The 27,888-nt window shown below is 42.5% G+C and overlaps 1 protein-coding gene across 1 annotated transcript in view; it reads right to left on the reverse strand.

Moving 5' to 3' along the window:
* Positions 1 to 27,888, reverse strand: part of LOC122797061 (echinoderm microtubule-associated protein-like 6) — a 3,800,753-nt gene that overhangs the window by 2,168,574 nt on the left and 1,604,291 nt on the right. The gene's annotated exons all lie outside the window — the stretch shown is intronic.

The raw sequence follows: 27,888 nt of genomic DNA on the forward strand, positions 1-27,888 counted from the left end.
ATCTCTTCCTCCCTTAGTCTTTATCTTTTTGTCTTTCTTTTTCTCTCTCTTTGGTGTGCTCACTGTCTGCAAGCCTATGAGCAGGAGGTTGAGTCCTGGCCTGGGGGGAGGGGAAGAGATAATAGTCATGTAAGAAGAAGCAGTCACAGCTGTGACTGTATCCGATGTGGAGACAGCTGCCTCCATAGCAGGAAGAAGCCCTTTGAGGATTAGTTTTGTCCTACAATCCTTCAGGGCCCTGGGGTTAAACCCCACACAAATGGAGTAGTCTGTGGAAAGATGGGAGGCCCCCAAACAAACCACACACAGAGTGTGGCCATCAAGCAGAGACAACTTATGGCCACACTCTGTGCACTTCCTAAACACCAGCTTCTGCTGATCAGCCATTAAACCAAACAAAAAAGGTACCAGGCACAAGGCCCAAACCTGCCCGACCACACACACTCATGTTCAAACTGACTAACAAGGAGGGGGACGGGAGAGGGAGACCTACACTGACTAAACTACACTCAACTTTTTTAACTTTTTTTTTTTAAATAAGCATGACACAATAGTGAAAGGGGAGGTAAAGTGAGGGAAAGGTAACCTACCTGTCAATACCACAAAGCACAAACACCCAAAACTAACACTAAACTACTTACCATGCCTGGAGCTCTGAGACCACAATGCTAGGCAAAGCCACGGCAAATGAGATCTGTGGGAAGGAAGGAGATGGAGGGTTATTATGGGTAAGGGGAGGAGTTTGGAGCTCGTATCAGATGCCGGTGAAGCTGCCTTCTCAGATCCGTATAGTTTATGCGCTGTCGGAAGTCAAGTTATTGGTCTATAGTTTTTAGGGTAGCTTGCAGGTTCACCTTTAAGTAGGAGCATTGTTTTTCCTGTTGTTAGCCAGCCTGGTGTCTGTTTAGGGTGCGCATATAGATCTTACTCATGGCTAAATCTTTGTGCAAAGATGTTAATACTTTTAGCCAGAAGTAAGGTACTGCATCTAGGCCTGGGGTTTTCCAATTAGAGGTTTTTCTTAAATTTGTTTCAATCTCTCTGGCCATTACTTTATCTCATTTTACATCCTGTACATTTGAACTTATTCTTTCTTTTACTTCTATCCATTTAGCATCTTTCTTATGTTCCACATAATCTTCATAAGTATTTCTCCTGAAAGTATCTATTTCTTCTTTTTTTGGTGGTCTTTCAAGTCCTTTTACCTTGTTTCCAAATTCCCTATAAAACCTTTTGGAGACATCAATAACTTGCTTATTTTGTACTTTTCCTTTATATTTATCTGTGTATGTTCTAAGTTTCTCTGCCTGTGCTGATATTTTTAGATTATTATTTCCGATACTGCATGATAAATCCTGATCCATTATAATATTGTGCATAGATTGTATCACATCTACCTTAGTGAGTATTTTTGTTGATCTATTTATTCTTCTATACTCCTCTAACAGTGACACTTCTTGCCTTAATTGCTTTATAGTTTTCTCTATTCGATACATCCATGATGGCATTGGATTTCTTCCTGTCCTTTCCCTTACTACCCTGTGTTTTTGTGGTAGGACTTTATCTATTATTAATTTGGATGCACATTAATGTATCCTGTTTACTTCTGTTATATTGCATGAATCTCTAATGATAGTCCTAATTACTGTGTTCATTTGTTTTATCAAACTTCTAACATTTGTTTTTTTTTTTTTTATCTTCTGCAGTCTATTTATTTCATTGATCTTAATATCTATCCATCTCTATTAAATCAAGCAACTCTTCTCTTAGATGATTTGCCTCTCAGCTGAGGGTAGATTCTTTGTTCTCCATTTCCTGCGGGCATTCTATAGAAAGTTCCAAAGCATCTTCTTGTGCCACGTTCTCTTCATGTCATCCATTGCTCTTTCATATGGGAACTCACTGGCCTATCATTCCATGACATTGACTGTGTCAGAGTTGCCACAGTTTTCTGTTCTTTCCCTTGATTTATAGCTCCAACTGAATGTTTGTACTAGTTTACTATGGGAGGCTCAAAAGTATCTTCATATGTCAACTGTTTAGATGCTTCCCGCTCCACTGGTTTCTCCTTAATTTGGGTGTCCATTGTTCTATCCTGTTGTGTTGTTATCTGAGTTAAATTTTCTACACTAAATCCTTCACTTTGCAGGTAATTCATAACCTCAGTTTCTATTTCTTTAACTTCTCCATTACTAATCCTCTTTTCTACTTTTCCTCTTTGTTTTCTTACTTTTTGCATAGTAAAACATTCCATATCCAGATGTTTTTGCCTGTATCAAATATCTCTGGTGTTGCTTTTTTTGCATTGATTAGTTTTGCTTTCTCCTTTGCATAAATATTGCACCATATTAAATCTCTTTTTTTTACCCATGTCCGTATTTCTTCTTCAGATGTCTCCTGCTCCTCCTGTTTCTCCTTACTTTGGAGACTAGTTGTTCCATCATGCCGTGATATAACCTGTGTTAGACTTTCTACACTGAATTCTTCATTTCCCAAATATTCCATAACATCAGCTTCTATTTTTTTAACTTCTACTTGACTATTCTCCTGCTCTACATTCCCTCTTTGTGATCTTATTTTTTTATTGTGAAATGTTCCATATTTGGATGCCTTTGCCTGTATTTCACTTTGAATATCTTTGAGGCTGCCTTTTTGTGTTGATTAATTTGGCTTTCTCCTTTGCATAAATATTGCACCATATAATGTCTCTCTTTTTTCCCATGTCCATATTTCTTTTTTATGCTTTTCAAATGTGTCTAAATTTTGTTCTTTAAATTTTTGTACTTTCTTATTCGCTTGTTCTTCCAAATGTCACAAGGTTTCTTGTTCTATATTGTGTTTTTCATAGATCTGTTGTATTAATGAACACAACATTTTATTTGAGGTTTCTGACAGGTTCTCTTGTGGAAGTATTTTTTCTTTCCACTAATTTCTCTCTAAATCTTTTTGCATTTCTTTTATCTGGAAGTTCTGGGCTTCTTGCATAATAGTAACAATACATCATTTCTTTCTTATCCTCAATAGTCCACTCTAATTTTATATGTTTTTTTTTTTCAGAAAGAATTTTTTATGATATGGTGTAGGTCTTTAAGCAGTTATATTAGATAAGGCTCACCTGTGTTTGATTTTCCTTATTTAAGGATTGAGTGATGTGCTGTTTTCAACTCTGATGATGCCCTGGGTTTATGGTGGGCGAAAGTGCTCAGTTCGTTGTGTTTCACAAAAAATATTTCTTGCTTTTACGAACAGCAGTTTTAGTTGGAGATAACAAGCACTTAGTCAGCCTGACTCTACAGCTTGCAGTGGTATTTTTTTGTTTTCTCTGGTGAATTCATTGTTTCTTTACCATGTCTGGTGGAGATTGGTTCTTAGATCTGAGGATGCCTTATATGCTAGGAATAGATTCCCTTTCAGTAACCTGTAGGAGACTGAGTACAGAGATAGGGCCATAAAGCAATCTGAGTAGGAAAGGGTATTCATACCCTGGATTCTCCAGGTTAGTAACCTTTGAGGGCGTTCCAACTGTTGCAAGTGCTTGGTTAGGTACATGCCAAAGGAGACAATGTACTCAATGATGGGTCTGATTAGGGCTGAGTAGAGTGGTACTTTAACTTCCTTGGACCTGCATGCCATACGCTTGCCTATGAGTTGGGCGAAATAGAATTATTTTCTTACCATCTTGGCAATGTGTTGGTCGAAGGCCAGATTACTGTCTACATATGTTCCCAGGTCCATAACTATTAGGTCATTGCTTAGGAGTGATTTATTGCTGGAGTAATTAGCTTGGGTGGACAGTTTCCCAAACGGCACTATAATGCATTTCTTCATGTTGAGTTTTAATCAATGGCTTTGGCACCAGTCACTTATTTGTATTAGACCCTCTTGCAGGAAGTTGTTGTTGTGGGGGCAAACTATGATAGCTCCCAATTTACAGTCATCTCTGAATGTGATGAGCCAGTGGTGTTTGACATTAGTCTTGACCTCTGAGAAGTAGATGCCAAACAGGAGCAGGCCCAACACGGAGCCCTGGGGTTCTCTGCTGATGACCAGTCTTCAGGTGGAGGTGGTCTCACTGATCCTGACTTCTTAGGTTCTATCTGTGATCCTGCCAGAAATCTAGCAAGTTATGTAGGGATTTAATACACAACTAAAACAAAATAAAATAAAATAAAGAAACAACCAAAAGACCAGTAACCCAGTAGAATCCAGAAGTATTTTATTCACTGTCTTCACTCTCTATTTTGGTTGTTTCTTTATGTAGGGATTTAAGCCTAGTTCTGAGGGTTTGTCAACATTACCTGAGTTAGGTACTGTATTGAATGCCTTGGCCATGTCAAGGTAGGTGGTATGCACCCTTTTCCTCTTATCCATAGCCTTGGTGATCCTCTCGAAGAAGTCTACCAGGTTGAGTAGACAAGACCTTCCCTTAACAAAGCCAAACTGGGATAGGTACATTGTCTGTAGATGGCCACTGTCCTTGTTGATTATTTCCATAGTAGTTCATTCCATGACTTTGCATATCAGTCTTGTCAAACTGATAGTTCTGTAGTTCCAGAGATGTCTGATGGTCCACCCTTATGAAGAGGATGACCCTGGTGGCTCTCCCCCTACTTGGCATTTAACCTGTTTTGTGGCTGTTGATGAAGAGTGCCACAAGTGGTGCTGTTAGGTCCTTGTTTTAGGCTTTTAAGGAGGCAACTGGGGATAAGTTAGGTCCTTGTTTTAGGCTTTTAAGGAGGCAACTGGGGATACTGTTGGAGCCTACTGAAGCAGTGTTCTTGGCCTTATCCAAGCACAACCAGGACCTGTTTCTTGTTTAGTTGAATCAGAAAGTTTCTGTCTCCATGAAAAGTTGCTTTTTATGACTTTGGCACAACGTTTTTCCTTTGTTATATAATCTGTTAAGATAAGGATTCCACTAGTCGGGTTTGTTTTTTGGTGTTAAATCTGGGTTTACTTCTGGTAGATACAGTAGCCTCAATGTGTATATGTTTGTACGGGGTTTCTGAAAATAATTCTGCATACATAGCTGTGTTACCAAGGTTTAGGAGAGCCGTGAAGTTTGCCAAACTGTCGCTTAATAGGATGCAATTTGCTTTACAATAGTTCCTAACTATTACGGGTTTAGTTGGGTTTTTCCAGGTTGATTTTATTTTGAGGGAGACAGCTTTGTCGTCCATCCTCAGCAATGAGAGCTTGACACTGGGGGGGGGGGGGGGGCACACTCACCCATTTGGTGAGTACTAGGTTCAATATGTTTCATCTCCTGGTTGGAGTGTTCACTATCCGGTCCAGGGTGTTGATAAAAGTCCAAGAAATGTTGTGCCTCTGAGTTAGAGGCAATATATGTTTTCCAGTCTATAAAGAAGTAGTTAAAGTCTCCAATGAATACAGTATTTGGTTGGATGGTGAGTGCCTCTAGTTGGTCTAGGTAAGAGTTATGAGTTTGTGAGTCAAAGAGGATGAACTGTAGCTGGCCAATACATGATAAGGATCCTTGTCTATGGAGACTTGGACGTGGATGAACTCCAGGTCATCATCCTATTTAATCAACCTGAAGATGTATTTGTTGCAAATGTAGATTGAGACACCATCACCTTTAGCCCCTGTCTGTGCTGCTGTTGGTCTAAATCTGAGGAAGGTCACTGAATTCTTTCAGCCAAATGAACATTCAGTCAAATGACATGCATTCATATGTATATTATGTCACGAAGAGTTGAAAATTCAAAAGACAGATTCACAAATGGTAAAATAAAAAAGAGAGAATTGCAAAACATTCAATGACTGATAAGAGTGAATCACAAAACTCTGAATACTTCTCTTCTACTAAAAATATCCCTATATCAGTAAACTAAAGTTAGTAAACCAAGAACAAGTGTCATTGTGGTACAGGTACTGTTAGGGAAATTTTTTTAGTGATGTAATGTGCAGGGTGAGGGCTGGGGCAAGTGAAGAGTTATAGTTACAGTTAGGGCTGGCACAAATGAGTAAACTGGGCAGGGTATACCACCTTACTCATGTTTGCTAACCCCAACCCTAACCTTGCCCCTAAACCTAACTAAATGCATTATGTTACTAAAAAAAACATAAATGTAGTTGTAATGTACTTCTCTAGATGCAAAATGTAGTCAAATTGATTTGTTTTCAAATACAAAGCAATCCCAAGACTAAAATGGCTGACTGCTTGTGCAATGTAAAATACAAGGTGGTGGGGGGTCTGGGTTAATTACCACAAGCTCTGGTTAAAACTCACACAACTGGCCACAGTTGGCTTTTTGTTTTAAGTTTGAAAAGTGACTACAATACAGAATCAGATAAGCAATGCTAATATTACACTTATGACTTCAGAAAAATAACAATCAGTACTGTTTGAAAAGTGAGTAAAACAAAGGATTACATGAGCAAAGCCGATAATCCACTTAATAGCTCAGAGAAATAACACTGGATACTGTAAAACCCAAATCAATTTACAGTCCTAGATTCAGATTAAAAAAACAGCTAGTAAAAATGCAACAAAATGAGGGCCCACTCAGAACACCCTGGCCAAACAGAGAAACCACATGAAAAACACTGCAGACTATAAAAATGCCTCAAAGTAATAGCTTTACCTTCAGATACAGAGCAAATACAACACACAAAACTGATTTAAATGCTAAGATAAGTGCAGTATTTTAAAAGTAGCTTAAATGCACTTCCCTGGATGCCAAATGTAGTCCAAATGTTTTGTTTTCAAGCTTCCAAGCATACAGCAGTCTCAAGACATAGGCATAAAAGAAGGATTATTTGAAAATGAGATAGGGTTGACTCACCATAAGAGCTTGCTACTCAGATGTTGTTCTTGCAGAGGTCAGAGCAATCAGTAAAACTGTTTTCCATGTTAAGAACCTCAAGTCAGTTAAGCTAGATTGTTCAAATGGAGCAAGTGTTAGCTTCCCTAACACACAATTAAGATCCTAAGGAGGTGACCCCAGTTTACTTGGAAGCCTCATGCAAAACCACTTTCAAAAGCACTTTGGGATGAGACAGAACTGATAGAGGATGGTCCATGGGAAGATATACTGAAATAGCCAATAAATGAACATTGATAGAAAAATGAGACAGTTCATAGAGCAGTAACTCATACAAATATTGGAAAACCAGAGGACAACTAGTCCTTAATGGGTGCTCATTATTTTCTGGCACCAATTAGAAAATATTTTCCATTTCCTAATATATGATTTTCTAGTAGCAGGCTTTCTTGCCTCCATTACTACATACTACATATCCTCAGTAAACAGCTGCCTAAAAGGAATTAAGACTCTATCATCTAGGCAGTCAACTGAAAGTGATTAATGTCAGGGTATATAAAACACCTCTGTTCTTGTGTGAATATATCCAACAAAGGAGAACCATGACTGCCTGGGCCAGAAGGGAGTCACCACAATTTCCTTGAGGCATTCCTTCTGAATCTTCAGAAGTACCCTGGATATTAACAGAAAGGGTGGACAAAAATATATGAACATTCCTGTCCAAGGAAAAGAAAAGGCATCTATCTTCCAGGCCTTCTTGCATGAAGTCCTGGAACAGAATCTTGATAGTTGGTTGTTCGAAAAAAAAAGCAAAGAGGTCTACTTGGGGAACTCCCCACAGATGGATCAAATCTTGGAAGACTCCTTGATCGAGTTTCCATTCATGAGGGTCTGCCCTGGTCCTGCTCAGCTTGTCTGCCACACAGTTTTGCTCTGATGGAGTGTAGTATATGAGTAGAGTGAGCTTGTGCTGTGAAGCTATAACCGAAGCTAAGATGGCTAGTCGGTAAAGGGGGTACCACCTGGTTCCGCCCTGCTTGTTAATGTACCACATAACTGTGGTATTGTCTGTAGCAACTCAAACAGGTCTCAGGGACCAAAGATGATACACAGACCTGACAGCGTTTATCAGGGCAAGCATCTCTTTTATATTTATGTGCTTACATCTTGTTCTTGGTATCCCACACAACCTGCACTTTTATCCCTCCTAAACTGCTCCCCAAGCAAAGTCCAAGGTGTCTGTGATGAATGGAACAGGGAGGGAGAAGGGGAGACCTGGATTTAAGGATATCTGATGTCTCCACCTAATGATTTCTCTTATGACAAACCCCATCACTGGGATATGAAAAGACAAATGATGTTGGGCTGGGACCAAACAGACTTCAGATACCACTGTATCTTTCTCATGTGGAGTCTTCCCAGTGGTATCATGAGAATTGTAGAAGCCATGGGACCAAAAATCCTGAGGTATCCCCTAGCAGTGGCCAAAATTTGAGCATAAAACTTTAGAAATATATTTAGATCTAGATCTATTTTTTCCTTGTGGAAGAAAATTTCTATGAACTGAGGTGTCTAGTTGACATCCCAGGAACACAATCCTGCATGAAGGAGTCAAGAAAGACTTCTGAAAATACTCCTAGAACCCCAGCTTTCGACAGAGATCTCTCACTCAGGAGATAGAGTCCTGACACTTTGAAAACTACTCTGCAAAAATAAGCAAGTCATCTAAATATGGAAAATGCAGATACCCTATACCGTGCAATAAGCTATAACTGGAGCTAGACACTTAGTGAACACTCTTGGTGCTATGGATAGTCCAAAGGGCAAGGCAGAGATCAGATAGTGTGATCCAGACACACAACACCTTAAGAAACATCTGAATACTGGACGAACAAGGATGTGATAATAAGCAACTTTTAGTCTAGTATTACTAGGAAATGTGAAAGAGGAAGAAGAGCAACAGGTTATGAAGTGACATAATTTTCAAACTGAGGACTATGCAAACAGGTTTAGGAAAGAAATATCTAGAACTGGTCTCCAAGCATTTTCTTTCCTTGGCACTAAGAACATCTGTGAATAAAAACCCTGTCCCACCTGGGATAGGACTAATTGGTTCTATCTGTTGTTGGACAGCATAAAATGAAGAACCACTGGAAATAAGAGAGTCTGATATGGAGGACGAGGAATGACCCCTCAAAGGGAATTTCCTCCCATTGCCATCTGTAACCTTGATGAATGATCATCAGAACCCATTGTCTAAAATCATCTGTTGTCAAACAGAAGAATAGAGATTCTGACCTCCTTGAAGGAAAAAGGGGCCAGGGTGGGAGGAGGTCACAATGTCTCATGTACAGTCATTCAGACTTGTTGGACTGTCCTTGGTTTTGCAAGATATGAGGCTTCTTTTTAGAACCTCATTGCCATTTCTTCTTAAATATTTGTTTACCTGTATTTTGTTGAGACTGTTTATTCTGCTTTTGACAAAACTGGATGAGGAGTTAGAGAATCCTACAGAAAATTTGGAAAAGGAGGGCTGAAAAATCTTACAGATTTCATGGATTAGCTTAGTCCTTTCATCACACTTTTGATCACCTCCGCAGCAAAGGGACCAAAACTAAATCTCTACCCTAAGGAAAGTTACATACATATATATATATATATATATATATATATATATATATATATATATATATATATACCATAACATTCCATCTATGTTGCCCATTTTCATTCTTTCTCATCTGATGTGTGTCGGATCTGACATGGCTGCTTCTACCAGATCATCAGATCCTAGAACTCTCTAGTTCCTCCCTTTACCCATAATTGCCAGCCAACCTAACAAACGTCAGATTGAGTTTGCTGCATCTATATATAAGAGGGCAACCTATTACAGAACTTACCAAAGGCAGAAAGGAAAAGGGAAGCTGGAGCTCAAGCAAGGAACATAGGTTCCTGTACAACTCTTAGATCTTTCCAGAAGCAAAGGATGGGGGTAGGTGGGCAGAAAGTTGAGGAAGAATGAAAATGGACAACACAGATGGAATGTTATGGTAAGTACACAACTTTTTTATATGATGTTGTCCTTTTCATTCATTCTTCATCTGATGGGAAAGAGTCACCAGCTACTATATCCTTGGGAGGCCCTTATGGAAGGATATTCTGAAGCACTGCTGAGTCAAAGCCTGCTCTGTTCCTGGAAATTAAATTCAACTTATAAGGAGCAATGAAAGTGTGAGGATTAGCTCAAGTTGCAGCTGCACAGATGCCATTTAGAGAGGCTCCTGACCAAAAGGCTGAAGAAATTGCCACAGATCTTGGAGGTTTTGGTAAAGGTACCCCTAAATTACCATAGACAATGGTTATACATTCAGATAACCATTTGGCCGGTGTAACTTTAGATACTGGTTTGCTCAACTTGGTAGGAGAAAATGAAACAAATAAGTGGTCAGATTTTCTAAAGTCTTTGGTTCTATGCAATTAAAATGAAGTTGTCTATATACATCGAAAAGGTGTAGCATATGCTTCTCTTTGTTTGAAAAAGTTGGGAAACAAAACTGGGAGATTAATGACCTGGTATATGTTTGACTTAAAAGCTACCTTAGGTAAAACAGAAGGGTTTGTTCACAATGACACCCTACCTTTGTGAAAAATCAGGTAAGGATGTTTTGAGGACAGAGCATGAAGTTCAGATACTCTTCTAGCTGATGTAATAGCAAACAGAAAATGGTTTCCAAGATAAAAATTTAAGGTCTGTTTTGGCTGAAAGTTCAAAGGGAGATTGAGCTAAAGCCTGAAGCATTACATTTAAATCCCAAGGAGGAGTAAGAGCCTTTAACTGAGGCCTAAGCAAAAATACTCCGTGAAAAAGACTTACATAGTTTAGAAGAGGCTAAGGTAGAGTTATTTTCACCGAGGCAGAAATTAGAAATGGCAGACAATTGAACTTTACTTGTTGAGAAACTAGCTCCTTCATGAAATACTGAAGTGAGAAATTCAAGGATCAAGTGCACTGGTGCTGAAAAAGGGTCTAGATCTTTGTTAAGGACTCAGAAGGCAAATCTTTTCCATTTAATCTTATAACTCTTTCTAGCAGAACCATTAGGGGAAGACAACGGACTGGGAAGGTGAGCATGGACTGTCTAACAATTAGTGGAATTGCAGAAACCATGAGGTGAAGCTTGAGGCCTGTTATGGGGTCTATATTGCCAGATCGAAAAAAGAAGTTATGTATTCATCATGTCTGTAGTCCATCTCGCTCTTCATTCTTACATATGGGTTCAGAGCTGATCCTCGGATCTGACTCGGGAATTACAAAGCTCAAAGTCTCTCAGCTGGCTAGTGGCAAGGTAGGTATCCCATAGTGCACTTGTAAGAATCCCCAGATCTTGTTTGCTGCTGTCTAAAAGTGATAGAAGGTATTTCCACAAGGAAAACAAAGATAAAAGATCTCCAACCTTAAGGAAGATAGATACTATCTTGTCTCCAGATCCTCCAAGGATACATGGATGAGGGTAGGAGGGTGGGTTCGTAAGAATGAAGGGTGAGATGGACTACAAACATGGAACTTTATAGTGAGTACATAACTTCTTTTATGTTCTGTAGTCCTATCTCGTCCTCATTCTTACATATGGGACAGCATCCATAGCACCTTTTTTCTCAGGTGGCTCAAGGGAATATACTCCTAAGAACCGTGGAACCAAAGGAGGCTCTGCCCCTGGAGGCCAAATCCAATTTGTAATGAGTAATGAAAGTATGAGGGGTAGCCCAAGTTGCTGCTGCACATATACTGTCCATTGGAATTCTGACTTGAAAGGCAGCAGATGTGGATATGGATCTGGTAGAATGAGCTTTAATTTTAAACGGGAGTTCTTTGCCATTAGAAGAGTAAATAGAAGATATACAATTTGAAATCCAGTTTGATAACGTTATCTTGGAGACTGGCATACCTTTTCTCGTCCCCAAAAGAGATACAAACAATTGGTCTGATCTTCCTTGGTTCTATGTAGATAGAACCTTAACTGTCTGTGAACATCAAGTTGATGGAACTTACATTCTGCTTTGTTTGAATGATTAGGAAAAAAGACTGGCAGTTCAATAGGGTGATTCATATTAGATTAAGAACAACCCTTGGGGATGAAGGATGGATTTGTACGAAGGGAAACTCTGTCTCTACGAAAAATCAAGTAAGGAGATTTGACTGAAAGTGCTTGCAACTCTGACACTCATCTGGCAGATGTAATGGCTACTAGAAAAATGGTCTTCCATGAAAGGAACTTTAAATCACAAGTATGTACGGGTTCAAAAGGTGGGGAGGTAAGTTTAGAAAGAACAAAATTTAGATCCCAGGGAGATACAGGTTCTTGAAAGGGAGGTCTTAGCAAGGTAGTGCCTTTTAAAAATGATTTACACAATCTGTGAGCCATAAGATTAGGTTTGTGTTTTCCCAAATGAAAACTGGAGACAACTGCTAATTGAACTTTGATTGTAGCAGCAGCTGATTCCTGATGAAAAAGTTCGGTTAGGAATTCTAACACTAAGGGAATGGAAGCTGTGTATGGATCTATGTTTTTAGCTTGTGCCCAGAGTAAAAATCTTTTCCCTTTGCTAGCGTACAATTTTCTCGTAGAAGGCTTGTGAAAGGACGTCAGGATATGTGTAACTGCTGGGGAGAAATCATGAAGCCTGACTAGGGATGGATGTGGAGCAGCAACGCTGTCAAGTTGAGGATGTGGAGACAGGGATGGAAAGTGCATGAATTATGTGTCAGAAGGTCTGGTAATGGGTCCAGAGTCCATGGATCGTCCAGAAGGTGAGGCCCGAGAAAGGAGAACCAAATCTGATGAGGCCAGTAAGGAGTGATAAGAATCATACTACTTCCCAAGGTCTTTGCTTTCTGGATCACTTTCAATATTAGCGGAAAGGGAGAAAAGGCATAAAGAAGTCCTGAGGACCAATTGTGAACAAGTGCGTCTCTTGGTGTCTTCCCTGGGAGGGGTAAGGGAGAAATAGCTACTGCATTTGGTGTTCATTGGGCTGGCAAGCAGATAACAGCAAGGCTGTCCCCATTTGCAGAAAATCTGTTCCGCAACTTTCTGATTCAGAGACCACTCGTGAGGTATCAAGATTGCCCTGCTAAGCTTGTCGGCTATCACATTGGTTGTCCGCAGGATATGCGTTTCAACTAGAAAGCGTTGGGAAGATATTGCCCACTGCCAAACACGAAGAGCATCTCGATATAGTGGGTAGGATCTGGTTCGCCCTTGTTTGTTTATATACCATACCACTGAAATATTGTCTGATTGGATTGCTATTGTCCCTAGAGGAAGAAAGTTTTGAAGTGCTCGCAACACTAGTAGCACTGCTCTCATCTCTAGGAAATTGATATGCAAGTGAGCCTTGTGTTCTTGTCATGTGCCTTGGACTGTCCTTCCTAGATAATGCCCCCCCCCCCTATCTGGGAGGCATCCGTGGTCACAGTAGCAACGGGTTGGTGAGGAATGAATGGTGTCCCTATCATTAGTTGATTGGACTGGGTCCACCAATGAAGGTCCTTTTTGCAAGATTCTGTTATTAAAATGGGATGAGACAGAGGCAGTTGTTGAAGAGACCACTGGGAAAAGAGTAGCCATTGTAGAATTCTCAAATGTAGTCTGGCTAGTGGAAGTAGAGTTATAGTAGAGGCCATGGTTCCTAGAAGTTTGAGCACTGTCTTCACTTTGACGTTGTGTTGGGGAAGCAGGCCGTATGTCTGTTGTCTTAGAGTTTGTATTCTGTCTGCAGGAACTTGAGCCATCATTGCGATTGTGTCTATTTCTGCGCCTATAATAGTCACATATTGAGAGGGCAACAAGGCAGACTTTTCACAATTTATAGCAATCCTTAGTTGAGTGCAGACTCGGATGGTTGAATCCTGGCTTGTAGAAGTAGGTGCCTGGTGGTGGCAGTCAGGAGCCAGTCGTCCAGGCGGAAACACTTGGAATCCAAGACATCTCAAGTGAGCCGTTACTACTACCGTGCATTTGGTGAACACCCTGAGGGCTGTGGTGAGACAAAAGGGCAAATTGGTAATGACTGGCTCCCAGCCGGAAGCATAAATGACTCCTTGATGCGCTGTCCATTTTTATGTGGTAGTATGCATCTTGGAGGTCTATGGAGCACATCCAATTGTCTTTCCCTAATACAGGGAGTATAGACTGCAGTGTTACCATTCGGAACTTGGACTTCTTCACTGATTCATTTAACTTGCTAAGATCCAAAATGGGCCTCCAGTCCCCTGTTCGTTTTGGCACTAAAAAGAATCTGGAGTAAGTTCCGAATCCTATCTGGTCTGCAGAGACAGTTTGGATGCTTCTCTTTTGAAGCAACTTTTGGACTTCTATAGTTGCTTGATCCCTGTGATTAGGTGGAACATCTGGGATTTTCTTGGTGGGATGAGGTGGAAAAGAGAAGGGTATGGAGTATCCTCTGGAAATTATTCTTTGCAGCCACTTGTCTTGGGTAATGTCATGGCAGGCTTCTGGGTACAAAGATAAGTGACCCCCAACTGGCTCCAGAAAAGCAGTCAGGCCCCACTTCAGGAGCGCTCATAGGGACATCCACGAAAGGAATCATGGCCACCCTGGATTTGCGCCCCCACCTCTAGGGTGACATTTACCATTACCTCCTCCTCCTTTGCCTCTGGAGAAGGAATCAACTTGTACGTCCGGGAAAAATCTCTGAGATTTCTTGAACCACATTTTTCTGCCTCTCTGACCCTTAGGGTATGGTCTAGAAGGGACGGAAAAATGTACTCCCATGGCAGAGAGAGTTTTCCCTTCCTGCTCACATCTGTTGTGTGTATCTTTTACCTTTGGTCCAAACAGAGAGGAACCATCAAAGGGGGCGTTGGTAAATGTAGACTTGAAGGGCTCCATAAAATTACATAAGCGCATCCAGGAATGTCTCCTAAGGGACACTCCTGAACCCGCTGCCCTGCTTGCTCCATCTGCTGCATAAGATATCAGCCTCATGGAGGAGTTAACAATGGAGTTTAAGGTAGAAAACTGAGCAGTAACCTTCTCAGGGACTCCATCAGCTAAAGTACCTTGGAGAGTATCTCCTAGCTCCTTTAGGAGATCTCTTTGAAGCCTAGTGAAATGGGTGAGGTAATTCAGCAATCTGAATGTAAAAGCCGCTGAAGAGAAGATACGCCTCGTATCTGTCCATCGCTCGAGACTCCTTGTTCGGTAGGTGGACAGATGAGGAAGTTTCCGCTAGTTCCTTCTTTGTGGCTGCTGCCACACCATGGCATCCACAGGCACACCTTTAGTCAAAAACTCTTTCTCTTTAGGGGCTGAAAGAAATTTGTTGGGCCTTCTGGGGACTGGTTCCATGGCATCAGGAGTTTCCCATACCTTTCGACTGACTAAATCTAACAGCTCATTGAAAGGTGGAAACACCGAAGAGGATAAAGGTTGAGACCCGAAAGCCTTCAGGCACACTGACTCATCATCAGAAGGGGTGACAGTGGGCCAGCCACCTCTCTGTTTCAGGATCTCTAAGATATCTGAGAAGGAGATATCATCAGAGGATGACCTAGGGACCCTTCCGACTCCTCGAGGTCAGTGTCAGAGGTGATGGGCTCATCAGGGGAGTCTACATGCTTCCTCTTGCAAGTTCTCTTCCGAGAAGGCTCCTCAGAAGGGTATTCTGGGGAAGTCTCGGAAGACTGGGGGCCATGCAATGGGGGCTCCTGAGGCTGTGGGTCTCTGCTGTCAAGAGAGAGAGATGGTGCTGAGACAGAGGTCAGAGCTTGAGGGGGAAGAGCATTGGTACCCTTGTGTGGAGCTGAAGACCTAGACAGCACGCTCCTCATCATCTCAATGGCAGATCTCTCCAGCTCCGGGGACACCCCTGGTTCTGAGGAAGTGTAAGTAGCCCACGGTTCCAAAGCAACTGGCTCTGAGATAGATGTAGGATCCGAGCTCAACCGAGCTGACACACCAAGAGGTAGGCTCGGAACCAAAGAAGTTCGGGTCCAAGCGTCCCTGTCAGGGCCGACTGGTGAGCTTCGGCTCCTAGACACCAAGGACTGCACCGAAGGTGTCGGAGCAGAACTTGGCTCTGAGACAGACAACAGAGGTGCTGGAACCGACGATTCCACTACAAATGGCACCGATAGCTCTGGCTCCGAAGGACTGACATGGCTTGGAGGAGGAACAGAAGCAGGTAATATGGCCTAGACGGCTCCGGGACCGAGTGGGCCAGAGCCAGCAACAAATTAGCTAGCACCGACGACTTCAAAAGTCTAAACACTACTCTCTCTACATCCTCTTCAAAAAGACTCTTGGAGGGTCTGGAAAACAAGGTAGGTGATCTAGATCTCTGTAAAATTGGACATCTGAGTGTTGGGGAAACCAGAAATAATTCTCTAGACTGGCTGCGAGGTAAGTGTTCACTAGTCGGCTCCAAAAAACTGGGGGCAGAGACTGAAGTGTTGATGTCAATAACCTCGACTGGCTCCAAAGACAGTGGAGCCGAAGAGGTAGAAGGTTTGTCCAATTTTGTAAGTTTTTGTGGAGGTCCAGATAAAACAGTCAGTGTGTGAGACTATCTCTTGACCGATTTGATCTTCTCTTTTTTTAGAAGAGGGAGACCTGGAATGTGATGATAAAGAGCTGGCTAAATCCTCCTCACAGGAAGGTTTAAGGAGACCTTTCAGGATCAATTTGTTCTACCTTTCCTGGAGAACCCGAGAACTAAAGGAGTGACAAAAGGAACATGTCTTCTGAAGATGTATGGCTCCCAGGCAGTAAACACAAATAGTATGTCCGTCAGTCACGGACATTTTTTGAGAACATTTGAGACACTTCTTAAAACCCGAAAGTTTATGATCCTTTGATTCCTTAGACATATTCTCACAAAAAGCAATCACAAGAGGGAAAAACAGGAAGAGAGGGCAAGGTTCTCTAACTTAAATGGGCCTAGTCCTGCTAAGGAACACTGCACACAAGGATAAATCAACGGAGGACTAGCTCCTCTAACTTAAACGGGCCTAGCCCTGCTCAAGAACAACACACAAGGACGAGCAAAAGTAGAGGACTAGGTCCTCTAACTTAAATGGGCCTAGCCCTGCTGAGGAAACAACACACTAGATAAAAGCAATAGAGGACAAGGTCCTCTAAGTTAAATGGGCCTAGCCCTAATAGAGGAGTAAGCGACATCAACAATTTGCAACAACAATTGCAATAAATTCAAAAACACTCTAACCAAATAGTTCTAGCTAATAAGGGTTAATAAACTGCACACAGCTATTAATTTTAAACTACTTATTCTAGTCAAACAAAAGGCTAGAATAGGTCCTAACCAAAACACGGACCTACACCTACGAGAGAAAAATTTAGCAAAAACTGGCACACAGAAGAAGGGATACCACTCAGAAAGAAAAGGGCCTGCAGAAGCGACGGCCAACAAGTTTTCAACAACAATATGCAAAATTCAAAAACACACTAATTTACTACTAGAATAACAACAGTTACGCTATTTATACTAAACTACTAATATTATCAAAAACGATCACTATAGAAACTGAATAATGAAGAAATTCCAACTTAGCCACGGCCAAGGAAGAGAGCACTTTAGTGCACTATAGGATACCTACCTTGCGACGAGCCAACTGAGAGACTTGAGCTTTGTAATCAGCCGAGTTGGAACCGAGGATCGGCTCTGAACCCATATGTAAGAATGAAGGCGAGATAGGACTACAGAACATCTTTAGTTTGTTGAATAACTAAAGCTCGATCTGGTAATATCGAAATCCAAAAACTGCGAACGGCCGATTTAACACAGGGAAAGAATTTCCTTGGCCGTTATGTGGATTATGCCCTTTCCTTCAATGTAGAGCAATCTCGGAGTTGGTATATTTAGTTAGGGGGGGTGTGGTGGGCAAAGCCCCCCACTTGACTTGGGTTTAAAACCTGCGTTAAATCGTCCATTCATGGTTTTGGATTTCGATATTACAAGATCGATTTTTAGCGCTTCGCTAGGGACGGCTTGCACCTGTCACCCCTGGGCTTTCGGATATTGGCAAAGGCTCTTGCTACCCCCATAATGCCTTTTTTAGGCAAGGTTCAAAAGACAAACCCACCTCCATAGGTATCACAAGGGATAAGAAACTAAGAGTAATGCTACTCAACGCCAGAAGTCTAAACCTCAAGATGCATGCACTCAAAACTCTCCTTAGCATGCAGAACAGCGATATCTGTGCAGTAACAGAAACCTGGTTCAAGGCTTCCGAGAGCACCCCAGCACTACCAGGTTATACCTCATACCATGCTTTTCGGCCCCAAAACGTGGAGCAAACCACAAAAGGAGGGGGAGTATCAATATTCGTCACAGATACCCACACCTCCAGGTTGGTGGCACAGCATGAAGCATCAGAGACTATCCATGTGCAACTAACAGTGGGTAAAACTGCCTTCCAGTTTATAGCCTGCTACAGACCACCCTCCCAAACACAGGAACCCCACTCAGCCTTCCTGAGAATACTGGAAAATATGAAGGTCTCTCCAAACACCATTATATTGGGCGACTTCAACTACCCAAACATAGACTGGGAGCATTACTTTAGCTCCAACACCCTAGCCCAAAGGTTCCTAGAATTTATAAACTCAAATGCTATGGAACAACTTGTTACCACTCCCACAAGAGGGAAAACATACTGGACCTGATCATCACCAACATGGGGACTCTATGCTCCAGACCAGAAGTGTATCCCTCACTGGTAAGATCAGACCATAAACTAATCTCACTGGATATTCACATCCCGACCCCACCCCCTGACCAGAAAACCACAGTGAAAAACTTTTCTAAAGCAAATTTCACACTCCTCAAAACCGAGGTGGAATCCTTCAAAGCCCCCGGGCCTGTGGAAAATACGGCCCAGACCGCAGAATCCTTTATAAACACATTCTATGAACACCTTCAGGAATGCATGGATCATGCAATCCCAAATAAAACCAAGACCCAATCCTCCAAAGGCAGACGTCCTGTCTGGTGGACCCCAGCCATAAACAAACTATACAATAGAAGGAGGAAGCTACTACATGATAGAGCAAAATCCCAAAAAGGGAAGGCATCTCTGATCAGTATTAGCAAAAAACTACGGGCACTCATAAAATCGTCTAAGGCCAGCTTCGAGAGAAAAATTGCACAGGACACTAAGGATAATCACAAGGCTTTCTTTAGTTATGTTAGGAACCTGGGTGGGAATTCCCAGATATGCTCAGAATTAGTCCAAAATGACAAAAAATACACTGAACCCACAGACATTGCCAACATCCTAGCTGACAGGTTCATTGCAAACTTCTCCCCCCCCCCTCCTCACCAAAAGGGCAAATATCTATCCCAACAGAGTGCTGCCCCCCCTGACATCTCAGATGCTCAGGTAAGAGCCGCCCTCTCCAAAGCAAAAACACAGCATCAATGGGACCAGATGGTGTCCCGGCTCGTCCTACATGAACTCCAAGAAGAGCTAAACCCAAACATAAAACTACTGTTCAATCTTAGCCTTACTACAGGATATGTACCCAAAGAGTGGCGTACAGCAACAGTGGTCCCTCTCCACAAAGGTGGTGCCTCAACGGATCCTGGAAACTATCGCCCCATAAGCCTGACTAGCTTGGTCTGCAAAGCTATGGAAAGGATCATCATGGACCTCATAAATAAAGATATTGGGGACCTACAGACACTGGATCCTACCCAGTTTGGCTTTGTTAAGGGCAGATCCTGCCTCTTAAACCTGGTTGATTTCTTTGAAACAGTCACCAAGGCCATTGACGAGGGAAGGTGGTCCACACAGCCTACCTGGACCTCATAAAAGCCTTCGATACAATACCCCACTCGGGCATTATAGATAAGCTCACCAGCTTAAATATAAACCCCTATGTCACTAGATGGGTTGCAAACTGGCTCAAGGACAGAACCCACATGGTTAGAATTGCTGGAGCCATGTCAGACTCCAAACCAGTTACAAGAGGCGTCCCACAAGGCTCAGTCCTGGGACCTCTCTTGTTCGGTATATATTTCTCAGTGGTACAGGCCAACACGGAAGGACTGTGGCTGACCAAGTTCGCAGATGACTGCAAACTGGGCGCCATAATCAATTCTCCAGCCGACACAAGCATCCTCCAAAAGGGCCTCATAGAAACAGACAACTGGTGCCAGAGCCATGGCCTCAAGCTAAACGCCAAAAAGTGTATAGTCATCCCTTTGGCAAAAACAAAGTGCCCACAAATTACCACATAGGTGGTAATCCATTAAGTACAGAAGAAGTCATTAGGGACCTGGGGACCCAAGTTGATAGCAATCTCTCATTTGACAACCACGTGGCCAAAGTGGTTAGAAAACCATTTTATATAGCCCACCTAATCATGAAGGGATTCACATCTAGATCAGGGGAGGTCATCGTGCCTCTTTACTCATCCCTCATCAGGCCCATAATTGAGTACAATGCCCCTTTTGGGATGTACCTTACCAGACACCTGCAGCAACTGGAAAGACCCCAAAAGTACCTCACCAAGAGGATCAAAGGGCTCAAACAGATGCCATATGCTGCCCGGTTAAAGAAACTCCAGCTCTACTCAGTGGCATACCACCTGCTCAGAGGCGATCTGTGCCTGACGTATAAAGCCATGTCCAACCCGGAATTAATGGACATGCTCTACCTCAGAAAATCCAAATCCCATCGAGCTACGTGCTCGAGAGACTTGAACCTCAGCACTGAAATAAATAGGACATGCTGGAGGGACAGATTCATAACCCAGAGGCTCCCTTCACTCTGGAATAAAATCCCAGTCCAGGTTTGGCAGAGTCCCACATTGACTCTCTTCAAGAGGAATCTTGATGAGTGGATGGGAGATCGTAGGTTTACCCCGGCTATCACTTCTGTGTCACTGTTAGACAGAGGCACAGTATACTAACCTCAAAAAAAGGCATAGCAAAATTAATTTAAAATGGGTGGCGAAAGCCAAACACACTCTGGCTAGGATTATAAATGCCCTAGGGCAGATAGCCTAGTATGAATCTATGAATCTATGAACCTAAAGTTTCTATCAGGTAATATAGACTCCTGTTATGTCTGGATGAGTCATGCCTGTTGGGTGAGACAGGAGGTCTGGAGTTGGATCCAGAATCCAAGGTGGATGTTGAAGATGAGGCTATAGGAATGGAAACCAAATCTGACAAGGTTAAAAAGGTGCAATGAGGATCATTCTGCTCTTTCACTGAACTGCTTACTGAAAAAACTTGGAAATTAATGGCAAGGGTTAGAAAGCATAAAGGAGACTGGAGGACCAATCATGAACTAAAGCATCTTACGATGACCCCCCCCCCCCCGATACATGGATCAGGACAAAGAACCTGCTGCACTTGTTGTTGAGGGGAGAGACAAACAGATCACTACATGGCTGGCCCCATTGATGGAAAATTCTCCCTGCCACACTGGCGTTGAGGTACCCACTCATGAGGTATCAAAATGGACCTACCTGGTTTGTCTGCAATCACACTGGATTTCCCTGGAATATGCATTTCTATAAGAAATCGATTGGAAGAGATCAGCCATTGCCACACTCTCATGGCTTCTCAAGAAAAAGGATAAGGTGTGGTTCCTCTGTATTTGCTGATGTACAAGACTACTGAAATATTGCCCATCTGTACAGCAATTGTCCCAGGTGGGAAAATGTCTTGAAAGACCTGCAATGCTAGGAGGACAGCTCTCATCTTCAGGACACTGATATGCACCTTGGCCTCTTTGGGCGACCATGTACCTTGGACTGTCCTTCCCAAGTAGTGCCCCCCTCCAAAATGGGAGGCATTCCTGGTCACTGTGACCTTAGACAAGGGAAGAACAAAGGAATGGCCTTTCCTGAGCTGGTTCAAATGAATCTACCACATAATATACCTTTTGCAAGCTTGTGCAATCTTGATTGGGATGGATAATGGGTGTTGGAGAATGGACCATTCAGTCAACAGAGTCCATTGAAGGATTTTCATATGGAACCTGGCCAAATGGACCAGGGTGATAGCTATTGCCATGGAACCCAAAGCTGCTGCCATGGAACCCAAAGCCTGTAGTATCAATCAGGCTGGAAGTAATGACCTTTGAATCACTTTCTTGACTTGGGACCATGACGTGTTTATTCACGTAGAGGGCAGTGAGGCTATCTGACAGACTGTGTTCAGATGAGCACCTATGAACTCCAGACCCTTTGTTGGGATGAGTAGAAACTTGTAATTGACTGTTATCCCTAGATGAGAACACAACTGAAGCAAGTAGCCATTTGCCTACAGAAGCTAATACCTGGCTAGGGCAGTAAGAAGCCAATCATCCAGATATGGAAACACCTGGAATGCCAGCAGTCTCAAGTGACCTGCTAGCACTGCCATGCATTTGGGGAACACCCTGGGGGCTGTGGGGAGACAAAAGGGTAGTATTCTGAACTAGTAATGACTGGCTCCCACCCAGAGGTTCAGGTATCTTCTGGAACTCCTGTTGATTTTGATGCGATTGTAAGCATCCTGAAGATCTATTGAGCACATCCAATCATCTTTTTGCAGCAGAATCAAAATGTACTGAACCATGAACATCCAAAACTTTGTATACTAAATATACTGGTTTAGCTTGCTGATATCTGGTATTGGTCTCAATTTCTGTCTTTTTTGGCACTAAAAAGAATCTTGAACAAGTTCCTGACTCTCTCTGGTCTGGAGAAACATCCTGGATAACTCTTTTTTTCTAGCAGCTTTTTTATTTCTAGAGATGCTGCTTTCCTCTGACAGGGTGGAACATCAGGGATTTTCTTCATGACTGTGGGAGGGGATAGGGAAAATGGTATGATATAACCTCTGGGTATGATCCTCTGCATCCATGAATCTTCTGTGATAGACAGCCACATCCTCTGGTACAAAGTTAAACCACTTCCAACTGCCTCCAGAGGGGAAAAGTTGGGCAACCTTTCAGAAGCACTTACAGGACTTATCTGAGAAGGAATCCCTAAAGCCCTCGTTCTGCAGACCACCTTTGCCACGAGGGAGGTATCTTCCACTGGAGTTCCCTCCTCTGCCCCTGTAGGAACTATCTCCGCATGAATCCTGGAAAGGGCCCTGGGATTTCTTAAACCACATCCTTCTACCACCTCACTGGTTCCTAGAGAAGGGTCTTTGAGGAGTAGAAAAATGTACACCAGCAGCAGACAGGGCCTTTCCCTCCTGTTCACACCTGGTGAGTGTGTCCTTAACCTTGGGGCCAAACAAAGAAGATCTTTCAAAAGGCACACTGATAAAAGAAGGCTTAAATGGCTCTTCTAAATCACATAAGTGTATCCAGGCATATCCCCTGATGGCTATACCTCTACCCGCAGCACATGAAGTACCTTCTGCTGCATGGGAAATCAACCTCATGGGCACATTCAAGATGGACTGGAAGATGGCCAACTATGTGGAGAGTCTGCTTTCATCCTTGGACAACATGGACCCAGAAAGAGATTTGGTAAGCTTCTTCATCAAATCTCTTTGCAGTCTTGTAAAACGTGCCAAGTAATTCAGCAACCTGAGGGCAAAGATCACTAAAGCATATACACACTTCTCAAATCTGTCCAAAGCCCAAGACTCTCTGTTAGAGGGATGGATAGAATAACTCTACTCTGCCATCTCTTTCTTTGTGGCTGCAGCCACAGCCATGACATCAACTGGTACTCCCTTACTCCAGTGTGTGTGCGGTCTTTGCAGGGAGGGGGGTTCTAGAAGTCTTTACCCTGTCTCTTTGGTACTGGCTCAACAGTGTCCGGCTCCTTCCATACTCACTGAGAGACAAGGAAAATGAGCTCATCAGCTAGGAGTGTCACCCAAGAAGTAGATGGGCGAGAACTGAAAGCCTCCAGAAACATCAATTCCTCCTGGGAGGGGGTGTAGGAGGACCAACCACCTTTTTGTTTCAGGAGCTCCAGGATGTCTCCAAAGGAGACATCATCAGGTAGTGATCGGGGGACCCTGCATCCTCATCAAAATCAGCCCTCTGTGAGAGATTCCTGGGGAATCTAAGTGCCTCCTCTTACACATTCTCTTCCAAGGGACGTCCTCACTGGAATGTGCAGGGAAGTGTTGGAAGAAATAACAATATCCTGATGGACCACCTGGAGACTCATTCGGGCTGCCTGTCCCAATGGAAGGGATGGTCAAAGCTCCAAGCAAAGAACAGTATGAGGCAGGGTTGTCTAAGCCAAGGGGGGGGGGGGGCAAGGATGTCTCTTCTCTAGCCAAGGAGGAAACCCTCTCCACAACCTCAAAGGCAGAACACCTAGGGGAAACAGAAGTCAATGACTCTGAAGCCTGGAATATCTCAGATCACTGGTCCCTGCAACCCCACCAGCACTTCACCAAAGAAGGAAGTTGGGCCCAAGCTATTCAGTGCTGAAGCTCGAAGGGGAAGAGGTGGTTCCAACGTTTTAGAGTTGACTACAAACACCCTGATCCGGCACTGATGCTTTGGCTCTGAGAGTCCTCTGGCTCCAAAATACTAAGTACCTGTTGGCTCAGAGGAACCATCAAAGTTGAAGAACAAATAGTCTTCAGATCCAAAGTAGACATCCCCAGGGATCTCATTTCAGAAGGCTCAGCTACAGAGGGTCAGATTGAAGAAGGAGATTTCAGCTCATGGGCCCAGATGGGGTCAGAGTCGGTAAAAGCGCCATCTGCATCTGCATTCTTAGGAATTTCCTCATCATCCTGTCCACATCTGCTTCTGAAAGACTTCTGGAGGATTTGAGAGAGGACATAGTGAAAGTCAGCCTAGAGTGTCTTCATAGAGACCCCTCTAGGAAGGAATAAGAAAGCCTACATGGAATCAGATCTGATAGGAGTGGTGAATATCGGATCCAACTTCTTATGCACTTTAAAAGGTGGCTCTGTTGAAGGAGCCAATGTCAACACCAAAGACTGATCTGGAGAACTTTTTCAGTACTCCTTTTCTTTAAGCAAAGTATCATGCTTAGCAACTGAACAGGTAGAAGTAGAAAGCAAAAGACCTCGCAAAACAAGTTTATTCCTGTGATCCATTAAAGATCTGGTATTAAAACTGGAGCAGATCACACAATCCACTTCAAGGTGTGCAGGACCCAGAGAGTATACCCATTCCCTGTGGGAATCTGAATTGGCCAGATTGTGCCCACAGGAAATGCATTTTGTGAACCCAGAGGGTTTTTCAAAATATCAGCAAGCAATTCCACACAAAACAAAACATAGAGAAGCAACAACCAACATTGCTAATTTAAAGAACAGCAAGTCTATTAATGGAGGAGGCTATAAAGATTCTTTTAAGCAGAGAAGAAAGAAAGAAAGAAAGAGAAAAAGGAGGGAAAACTGCCAACAATGGTAGGAAAAGTACTCAGAAGAGTACAAAGAGATTCCAACAATGGTACTGAGAGAAGTACCAAAAAATGGTAGCTAGGATCAGTAAAGAACTAACTAATTCACTGGTTATAGGAAGGAGGAAGGAAAAAGGCAAAAAGAAAAAATTTAACTAACTCACGATCAGGAGGAAGATAAATAAATTCAAAAATGCTAGAGAGCTAAGGAATCCACGTCTGATACTTAATGGTGACAAACAAGATCTGAAGTACATTAGGGTGGCAGAGTATTATGGTAAAGGGAGGAGCTGGAGAGTTCTAGGATCCGATGAACTGGTAGATGCATCTGAGTCAGATCCAAGTGTTGGATCTGAACCCATCAGTTGAGGAATAAATGAAAAGGACAACATCAGATTCTTATTTTTAATATCACCTGGAAGGTTCTGAGACTGCAGTCATGCAAACCTCCTCAAAACAGTGCCAGTGGCCATAACCCAGGAAGAAGTGTCAACAGTCATACACAAACTAAAAACAATGTGCATTGACCTGTGCAATAGATAGGGTCTATATCAGTTCAACGAAAAAGCACATCATCGAATACAACAACCTTGAACTTCTAACCACGAAATCTAAAAACAATGAAAGCTCAGAACAGCGAATTTTTTTCCCTGGGAAAAAAATCACTGTTACGGGAAACACACACACAACACAAGCACACCAAAAAACAGCAATCCACACAGATACACTTAAAATCCTACATCTAACCCTACACTAAACTGTACCTACAGTACTATCTATCCACTATCCTTAACCCAAACCCTAACCCTAAGTTCCGTCACTATCGCACTCACCTCACCTGTGAACTAACCCTAAATCACATATCCCGTCCTAACCCTAAAGTCTATCACTATTGCACACTCACCTCACCTGCGCCCTAACCCTAACTCACATACCCTGCCCTAACCCTAAAGTCTGTCACTATCGCACACTCACCTCACCCGTGCCCTAACCCTAATTCACATACCCCGCCCTAACCCTAAAGTCTGTCACTATTGCACACTCACCTCACCCGCGCCCTAACCCTAACTCACATACCCCGCCCTAACCCTAACGTCCTCACAATCGCACACTTACCCGAACCCAACCCATAACTTTCCACCACAGTGCTGAAAATAGCGAAGCCACAGAAACAGACAACCGAATTCTTTCCCTAGGATAACATTCGGTTATCTGCAGCTTCGCTATTTTCAGCGTTCACTGTTTTCGGTTCGATGTTAGACCATTCAAAGTATTAACACTTCGATGATCTAATATAGACCCCAATAGATAAACAGAAATTTTCCTCTCAAGAAGAAACTGTATATAAAACATTCCTCATACTTTCAGAAGTAGTCAGAACAAAGTTTAACATATGAGCCTGACAATTCAAAATTCTGAAAGTCAAAGCTGCAGAAGTATATACCTTTCCCATCCTCATCAGAAAGAGTAGGACTGAGATTAACTAAGTGTTACCAACTAAAGCTATAGCTGCTGGGTCAGGTCGGGGAATAGTGCATTAAAACGTAAAAACTGAGGAACTTCATATTTGCTTTTTAAGGTGGCTGGCTGACTATCAGGAAAACTGCGGGCAGTAACACAGGCATCCTCTAATGCTTACATAACAGGAGGAATGGGTGTAGGTTCTGAAAATTCCTTATGTAATAACTCATAGTATTTTCTGAGGGATTGAGAAACCTCCGTCTTCTTCCACTGAAAACACTGGGACACTCTAGCAATAGTCTCAGAGAAAGAAAACCCCCATAGGGAGAATCAGTAACTGAGCTCTTCTCTGAGTCTGAATCAGAAATCTGAGGAGAAAACCCTGTATCTGTCCCTTCATCTTCCTGTTTAGGTTCAAAACCCTGAATATTTTCAAGAAAAGAGGTATCCCTCTTTCTTTTACTAGAAACTACTTTACAAGAAGGATCAACAGCCTGAATTAAACCTTGAGCCAGACCCAGCAGACTACTCCTATCAAAGGAAATTTGAGGAGGAGTAGATATATACTTAGTTTTCTCTTTCTTTTTTTACAAGAAAAATGGGGTCAACTGTGTTACTAATGGCAGCAGCAGCTTCTCAAAGAATGGGCACAGCATTCTGATACCACAGGAAAGCCTTCCCTGTTCCCTCTCCCAGGACTGACAAGAGTGGCTCTGCCTTGCCCACTGAGGGGACCCCAACATCGCTGCGGACATGACTAACCCCCATCAATGGTGGCTGTAGGTACCACATCAGAGAGATCCAGGGTAAAAGATGAATGATGTGAGGTACAACAAATGGCCACAGCAGAGTCACCCACCTGCGGCTCTGAAATAGTTGCATAACTTTTTCTTTTTGTGGCTGGAAGAAGGAATGCCTATAGGACCAGTAGTTTTTTTCATGGTCAAGCCGAAAATGATGCCTCTTTCCCAATGAAGATAAGAAGCAAATGTTGGTAAAACCTGAAAATTTTTAACTGGCACTTTTTTCACACATAAACACAGTAAAAAACACTTTAAACACTTTGTCAACACCAAAAAGGTAAAATAAACACAATTTCTCCAATGAAAACATGTTTATCACTTACTTTACACAACTTTTAAACTAAAAGAAAACAGAGAGCTCCATTTAAAAGTATAATACATTCATAATAGTCTATTAAAAACCAAAACTGCTAGATTTAAAATAACTTTTCTGAAGAC

This window comes from Protopterus annectens, chromosome 3.part0 (genome assembly GCF_019279795.1).
Source record: "Protopterus annectens isolate FY-2018-M chromosome 3.part0, PAN1.0, whole genome shotgun sequence".
In the NCBI taxonomy this organism is placed as follows: domain Eukaryota; kingdom Metazoa; phylum Chordata; order Ceratodontiformes; family Protopteridae; genus Protopterus; species Protopterus annectens.